Genomic DNA, 8,941 nt, shown 5'->3' on the forward strand with positions numbered 1-8,941 from the left:
AGATAAAAATTTTCTTGTTTCAATTTTAAATGAAAATTAGAGAATATTGTTAATGAAGGAATATTTTTTTAAAATAGTGGCTGATCAAATGTCAGCAATTTTATACTATAGTGTAAAATTTTATTTTGTAGTTTTGCCATCCCATTAAGCATTAGAATTTTTATAATTGATCCTTTGATGTTTATATTGATGATATTAATGTAATGTCTTTAAACCTTAGCTCATGTAGGTCATGTGACTTAAAGTGTCCTTAGATGATGATATTATTTGGGCTATAAATAATTTATAACATAAGTGATTAAAAAATTCATTCTTTCCATCCATTTTTAAGAAACTATAAGGTAGGGTTCATGTGTACCTAATACTTATCACCCAAAAATAGGAAAATGAAATCCTTTTAAAATATCTGGGTTAATGTTATAGATTGGAAGCAGTTTTTAAAAAGCACTTAAAGTCTACCAGTTTATTGATCCTCAATCTATGTCTGTTTTAAATGGATGCAATTAGCAGTTCAGTCTAAGAGAACCATGGTAGTAGACTCATTACTCCCAAGAAACCATTACATCATTTTGTAATATGAAATTACTAAATATAAGGAATAGAATATATATTGTAAAAATTCCTTTGGAATCAATAATAAGCATTGTGGCTATCAATTATAGTTATATATTACAATGTAAAGGGTATATTTTATAAACTTAATATCACACAAGTAGACTTAAATTAGAATAATTCCATTAATATAATTTGGCTTGTGTTTTATACCTATTCATTTGTTCAATAACTCTTTTCCTATATATATTTTTTTATCTCAAATTCGATAGTATCGAAATCATGGAATCATGAAACCTTAAAGCTGGTTTGGAACAGAAATAATACAATTTAACATCTTACAGGCCCTCTAGTCCTCGGTTTCCTTAAGTGATCAGCTCAAGATCATGAAGTTATGGAGGATTAGAGTCAGAATTAGAACCTGAGATTAGTTTATACTTTGTTAACTCTTCTACAGCCTACCCCCTTAATTTGCCTAGGGGTTTATGGAAGTTACAGGAGAGACATTCTGAGATTCAGCTAAAAACCTAGCTCCCAATATAATTAATTGTCCTGCAATCAGCCACACAAATACAATTACAAATACCTGAAGTTCCTTGTGTGAAGAAAAAGAAAATGACTAATAAAGCATTCAAATCAATGCAAGTTACCTTTCTTTGCCCCTTTCTTCCCCTTTCACTCCTTTCTTCTCCTATAGTACTTGAAATTTCTAGTGGGGATCTCTAAAATGCCTGAATGTTAGAAATGGTAAGTGTATTATAGAGAATTATATTTTCTATTTTAGTGGATGAAAAATAAACCATACCCTTAAGAAGCTTTTCAAAGTTAAGATTTTGAGCACACCCTTCATTGGCCCAGTCTCTGACCAGTGAGGTCAAGTATTAGCAAACGTCAGAATGTCATGTAAAAGTTTGTGTTTCAGATGCGGAATTTCTTTTGCTTTTTGTGCGTGATGTTTATACGGTATTTTCTTCTGATGTGTTTTCCATCTTGGTTTTTAAAAATAACTATTATTTTAAAAAATATTCCCTCATAACTTCTTTTCTTTTTGGAAACTATATAAATTGATCTGATAATCTATACACAATGCCTTGTGACTTTATACCTGTACCTCTCATGTTCCAGTGTTTCATTCTTAAATAATAACTTTGTGTAATGGAAATACTATGTTAAATAGTTTATAACTGGTGGTTGATATTTCAGCCTTGTTTGGCAATTGTAGTTATATAAAGACTGTTGATTGGAAACATTCTCATATGGTGTATACTTGTTTTTATCTTCATGGAATTTGTTCTGCAAACACTTTCTGAGATCTTCACTGGGAGTCACCACTTTGTCTATGTTAGGAGGAGCAGGAAGTGAATACATTTAAGGTCTTTAATTTTCTTCCTAAAACTTTGACTACCGTAGTGGTTTTTTAAAGCATTAACAGGAGAATAGCCATCACTGCCAAGTAGCTGACATTCTGAAATAGCACTTCCCTTTAGGCACTGTACAGTTGGGATCATTTACTTGCAGAGAGAGGTGTGTGTGCATGTGTGTGTGTATGTATGTGTGTACACATGTGTATAAGAATAGGAGAACCACTTTGTGGGCATATCCTGCTGGAGTGAGTAATGTGCTGTTTAGTGAACTCCAGTCTGACCCCATTTAAACCTGGAGGAGAATCACATCAAGCAGAGAAGCAGCCAAGGCAGCATTTCAACAGGAAGGAAACATCTATTACTGGGGCTTTGAAGAAACATGCCATGAAGGTGTACTAATATCACAAAGGGAAGGGAAAGACTGAATCCAGCATGATAAACAAAGTCCCTTGTTTTTAACGGAAGTGTCTGATGATGTTTGATCAGTGGTGGATCTATCTCTTGAAAGGAAAATGCATATAAACCCCAAATGGAGGATTCCTATGTAAGGTGCCTAGCTTGTAATGATATATTCAGTTTATAGGTAGAGTAGTTTTTAGAGAAGAGGTTGGTTTCTTTTTTTTTTCATTTTTCATCTTTCAGAAAGAAAACTTGTCTGTTTCTAGGCTTTGAAATATAGAATTACTTACCTTTCACCAAAATGAAATGTTTCATCGAATCTCCTACAAGCTTGTGGAGGGCATGAAGCATGTTGAATAAGAGCGCAGGCTCTGGAGGCCCTGCCACCTGCAAAGGTGTGCTAAGGTAAACAATTGATAGTATGAAAATTGAATGACTTAGAATACATTCAATAAATTTTAGCTATTTTTATTGTCTTTTTTTTTCTAAATCTATTTTGAAAATATTGCAGATAAAGTATATAATACCTTTCTAAAATACAGTGAGGCTGGGCGCAGTGGCTCACACCTGTAATCCCAACACTTTGGGAGGCCGAGGCGGGCGGATCATGAGGTTAGGAGATCGAGACCATCCTGGCTAACACGGTGAAATCCGATCTCTACTAAAAATACAAAACTTAGCTGGGCGTGGTGGCGGGCACCTGTAGTCCCAGCTACTCAGGAGGCTGAGGCAGGAGAATGGCATGAACCGGGGAGGCAGAGCTTGCAATGAGCCGAGATCGTACCACTGCACTCCAGCCTGGGCAACAGAGTGAGACTCTGTCTCAAAAAATAAATAAATAAGTAAAAAATAAATAAAAATAAAACAGTGAATAGTTTATAAAGATAAAATAGAATAGGCTTCAATTTAGGGAACAAAGGAAAATATGTTTAAGAATGATATTATGCTCAAAATGATTACAACTTTGATGGTGAAGTATATTTTATTCAATTAAAAATGTAACTATGGCTGGGCGTGGTTGCTCATGCCTGTAATCCCAGCACTTTGGAAGGCCGACGCGGGTGGATCACTTGAGCTCAGGAGTTCGAGACCTGCCTGGGCAACATAGTGAGACCTCATCTCTACAAAAACTACACAAAAAATGTGCTGGGTGTGGTGGTACATGCCTGTAGTCCTAGCCACTTGGGAGACTGAAATGGAAGGATAGCTTCAATCTGGGAGGTCAAGGCTGCAGTGAGCCACGATTGTGCCACTGCACTTGAGCCTGGGTGACAGAGCAAGACCCTGTCTCAGGAAAACAAAGAAAAAAACAAAACAGTAGATATGTGTGTGGGAATGAGAACATTTAAATGTGCTCATTGGCTTAGTTTTTTTTTTTTTTTTTAACCCTCTTCATGGCCCTTTTCTTAATCTCTGTCTTCAGCAGTTACCCTTCATATGTTTGTTCTGTTTTATCTTCTAAGTGCTTTTTTTTATAACTTTCAATATATCATGGCAGAAGGAAAACTCAATGTGTAAGCTGAGTGTATTTTGCATTTTCTTTGATAATTTTCTTTTTTTTTTTTTTTTTTTTTTTTTTTTTTTTTGTTTGTGAAGTGGAGTCTCACTCTGTCACCCAGACTGGAGTGCAGTGGTACGATCTCAGCTCTCAGCTCACTGCAACCTCTGCCTCCTGGGTTCAAGTGATTCTCCCACCTCAGCCTCCCAAGTAGCTGGGACTACAGGCTTGCACCACCATGCCTGGCTAATTTTATATTTTTAGAAGAGACAGGGTTTCATCATGTTGGCTATGCAGGTCTCGAATTCCTGACCTCAAGTGATCCACCCACCTTGGACTCCCAAAGTGCTGGGATTGCAGGCATGAGCCACCACAGCCCGGCTGCATGATCCAAAATAGCCTCATTAAGCTTCTCTTTCAAAACATGTGTATAAGCCTGTGAGTCATCACTGTATTTATTCCTGAATATTATCATATTGGAGACTTTTCAAAGCTGAACAAAGCCAGAATTATTGGCTACTGAGGAACTATATTCTAGCAAGAGACTATTCTATTTGTTGGGGATCACCTCTTTTTACTAAAGGGGACTGTTTTGGGCAAATAGAACTAGAATTCATAGTTTCTCCTTGAGAGTTTGCCAGCTTGATTCCAAGCCAACCAGATAACTGCTCATAGTGACACTCATATCCTCTAGGACTCCCAATCTTATGCCAGCTCAGAGAGGGAAATCCTCCTAGAACTGCTCACATCATTCCCAGAACCACAAGCACCACCTTGGTATAGTTAAAAACGTGATACCAACTCAAATTCTGATAAAAATAAGTTCTATAAAGCTGAATAAAGATATATTTTTTACTTCTGAAGTTTTGTTTTACTATTTTAAGCAGAAAACAGAAGGTAAAAACTCCTCTGCCTTCCTCAGTGTTTGGTTTGTCAGTTGCTGAACTCAGATTTAAGAGTCTAATCATATACAGGCAATAACCCTCTTCTAATCTTAATAATGTTTCTTTGATCATTTCTTTCAAAAGAAAAATGAAATAGCCTATTGACTCCAACCCTGACCTCCTGTACTTCACCTGCCTGATGACTATTTCTTTGGAATACACAAGTTTTTTCAAATGCATCATGTCAAGAATTTATTTTGTCATTTCAGATTCCTTTCTAGAATTATCTGTTTATCTGATTAATACCATCATTCTTCCAGACAACCAAACTCAAAAGCTTTATCACTATAATTGAATCATTCTTTTTTCTCCCTACATTTAAAATGTTACTAAATGTCATTCATTTCTTTATCAGTAATATTTCTGTTTGATCATTTTATTTAATTTATTCTGCCACCCTCTCATTCCAACTATCACTTATACTTGAGTACTGCAATAAGCCAATATCTTTCATATGATTATTTATAACACCTAAATCTTCTACCACTTCACACTCACTGGGATGGATATAATTTTTAAAACATACAATAACAGGTGTTAGTGAGGATGTGGAAAAATTGGAACCCTGACACATTGCTAGTGGAATGTAAAAAGGTGCAGCCACTTTGCAAAACAGTTTGGCAGTTCATCAAAAGATTAAGCATGGAATTACCATAAGACCCAGTAGTTTCACTCTTAGGGATTCCACTCTCAAGAGAATTGAAAACATATGCCCACACAAAAACTTATAAACATTGTATATCCATGTTTGTTGCAGCATTATTCACGATAACCTAAAGGTAGAAGCAACCCAAATGCTTATAGATGGATGAATGGATAAACAGAATGTGGTATAGACATACAATGGACTATTAAACCTTAAATAGGAAAAAAATTCTGACATATGCGAGAAAATGGATGGATCTTGTATACATTATGCTAAGTGGAATAAGCCAATTACACAAGGAAAAATATTATATGATTCCACTTGCATGAGGCACTTAGAATTGTCAAATTCATAGAGGCATACAGTAGAATAATGATTGCCAGGGCCTAGGAGGAGGAGCAAATAGGAAGTTACTGTTTAATGAGCATAGAATTTCTGTTTAGGAAGATGAAGAAGTTCTGGAGATGGGTGGCAGTGATGGTTTCACAGCAATGTGAATGTACTTAATGCCACAGAATAGTATGCTTAAATATGGTTTGAATGGCAAACTTTATGTTACATATATTTTATCATAATTTAAAAGTTTGAAGTGAATATCCAAAGAAGCATTATTTATGAGGCTAAAAGTGGAAGTAACCCAAAAGTTCATCACTGATAGCTAAAGGAAATATGGTATATCAATACAATAGAATATTAGTCATAAAAAGGAATAAAGTACAGATCCATGCTACAACACAGATGCACCTTAAAAACATTAAGTGAAAGAAACCAGACATAAAAGGCCAAATTTTGTATGATTTCATATACATAAAGTCATTCAAAATAGGAAAACCATAGAGACTGAAAGTTGATTAGTGGTCACCAAGGCCCAGGGGAGGAATGAATGAAAACTGGCTCCTAATGGGTACTGTTTTTCAGGGGGAGGGTGACAGAGTGATGAAAATATTGTAGAATTTGATAGTAGTGATAGGTGACAGTGGCATAATTTTTTTAATATAGTAAAACCCACTGACTCATATACTTTACAAGGATGTATTTTATGGTATGTGAATTATATCTCAAAACACCCTAACATATGACTTTTATGATGCCATGTTTCTAAAAAAACAACATGTCCCAGTCTCAGCTTACTATTTCTAGGCATGTGACTTTGAGAAAAAATTAAGAGACCTCCCTTCTTACTCTGTAAAGTGGGAATAATAATAATGATGATGATGATAATGATAATAATGATCTCACCAGAATTTTTCAAGTGGTAAATGAGGTAACATATGTAGTGCATCTAGAATAGTGTCTGGCATTTACCAAGAACCCCTGGAACCTGAGCTTCAACAGCTTCCAATACTATTTCAGATACTATTTCAGGATATTCCAATACTGTTTCCATATATTCAGGAAAATGGACCAACTCTTTAGCCATTTTATCAAAACTCTTTAGATTCTGTTTCAAATCGGTCTTTCCAAATTCTTCTTATGCTTCTTTGTAGACACTCTTCAGTCAGAGAGAGCTTTTTAATCTCCTCCAATTTGCTGCAGCTATGTCTTTGCCTCAAAACAATGCTTTCTCCCCATTCCTCTTTTCTCCCTGCCCTTGGAACTCAGTGACCTTCTCTTATGTTTTTAACCTACTCCCTTATTTCAGTGTATAGTCATATCCACTTATTTGTAGCACCCAATATTTTTACTACATCTTTGCCAATTAAGTCTTACTTGGGTTATGTTTTTAAAGTAGGTATCTTATTGGGTGGTCCTTTTAAAGTATATGTCCAGTCTCTCCAGCTAAATTAAAACCCTTGAGCACAGAGACCACATGTTATAATGTTTTACCTTTTCCATTGCACTTAGCATATTACCTTGACATGGCATATACTGAATGAATACTTGCTATTTATGAGTTTAGTTAGTGCCACATCTTATGAAGTACAAGGACTTAATGATTCTCAATCCTGACTTCATCTCAAAGTCACCTGGAGAATAAAGTTTCCTCTTAGCTCAACAAGTCAGAATCTCAGCAAAATCCTCAGCTTCATACCTAGGTGATACTCTTGTAAGCCACACTGTGAACCACTGTATTCAACAGATGAAGTAATATAAGCCACTGGCGCTTAAGCCTCATTGATTATTGCGGTGAAGATGTGAAGACTAAAGATGCTTTGGGCATTGTAAAGTGCTCTACAAATATTAGAATTTTATTATGGTACATTTAAGAGTGTCATTGCTTTGAGAAAGATCCTCTAAGTTTTTTAACAGCCATTGTGTAATGGAAATATCCAATTATAGGTATCTAAAACCTTTAAAACTCTTTGTAGCAGGTGTATATACCCTGTTCCTTTTTGCTAACTAAAAAATGTTCAAATTCTGTCTTCTCTAGGCTGGCAAACATTCAGCAGCACACCCTCTCAAGATTGTTTACTTGCCTTTGCTCCTACTGAGTTACGACACTTGGATGCAGGAGATGGGCTCAGCAGCAGCCAACAGGACATGATCCAGGAAGAGCAGTAAGGGACTGAGCTGCTGGTAAGACAGTGGAGACAGTTGATGCTTGTTTGTCAAGTATAAATTTATTCCTAATTTAATGGTTAATCTCTCTCCCAAACTTCAACTCCAAGTTACCCTGCACCCTCTCAAATACTTTTCTTTGTTGTCTATGCTTAGGACACATGGATTAGATTGTTAAGATTTGTGAATTTGCTAAAGTGATGTGCTGACTTATGTATAGCTGTATTTTTCTGGAGATAGATTTTTATCAATTCTCAATGTCTATGGAGTTTTTAAAAAGAGGTAAGGATTATTCAAATAGAACTATAAACATGAGAAAATGTGATATCTATAACCAGTTGTTACAGTATTTATCTCCTCCATTTTGATTCACTTGTAACCACTTTGTCTCAATCTTGTTAAGGACCAAATAAATGGTATTTGTGGTTACTTGCTGACCTGACAAGTGAGTACCTCCTGCATCTGGCTAGTCAGTCTTGTGACAGTTGGGTGCCATAGAACTAGCAGAGAACTAAATTATGGAATGGCAGATCTCAGGAACAACTATGTGATTTTACATATGGTTTGTTTTTAATAGGTAGAGACAGAGTCTGACTATGTTGCTCAGACAGGTCTCAAATTCCTGGGTTCAAGCCATCATCCTGCCTTAGCCTCTTAAGGAGGTGGGATTACAGGTGCATGCCCCCAGGTCCAGTTCATATGATTTTCTGAAAATACAAAAGAAAGAGGGAGACACAAAATACTTTCTAAAATCATGTTCTTATAATTATCTTAATAAAAATCAATTTGCTCTGAATGGCATGACCTGCTGAGTGTCCCAACCTAAGGGTTGCCAGACCATTTTCTCATATATGCATGTGTAGAAGTAGGGAACTAATATATTTTTGTCTAAAATGTTTAAGATGAAGATGAGAATGAATTCTACAATATATAATTTTGCCCGTGCTATATAAGCCAGTTAAAATTATAGAGACATTGCAGGAAAGAATCTGGATTAGGTAGAAAAAAGGAAGAATTAGGCTTTTTTTTTTTTTTTTTT

The 8,941-nt window shown here is 35.6% G+C and overlaps 1 protein-coding gene across 1 annotated transcript in view; it reads left to right on the forward strand.

Annotated features, from left to right (window-relative positions):
* The window catches only part of TET2 (tet methylcytosine dioxygenase 2), a 134,534-nt gene that overhangs the window by 36,973 nt on the left and 88,620 nt on the right, over positions 1 to 8,941 (forward strand). The window contains exon 2 of the mRNA XM_017872054.1: positions 7,775 to 7,920. The gene's annotated coding sequence lies outside the window, so the exon portion shown is untranslated. The remainder of the gene's footprint in view (positions 1 to 7,774; positions 7,921 to 8,941) is intronic.

This window comes from Rhinopithecus bieti, unplaced genomic scaffold (genome assembly GCF_001698545.2).
Source record: "Rhinopithecus bieti isolate Rb0 unplaced genomic scaffold, ASM169854v2 scaffold_6947, whole genome shotgun sequence".
In the NCBI taxonomy this organism is placed as follows: domain Eukaryota; kingdom Metazoa; phylum Chordata; class Mammalia; order Primates; family Cercopithecidae; genus Rhinopithecus; species Rhinopithecus bieti.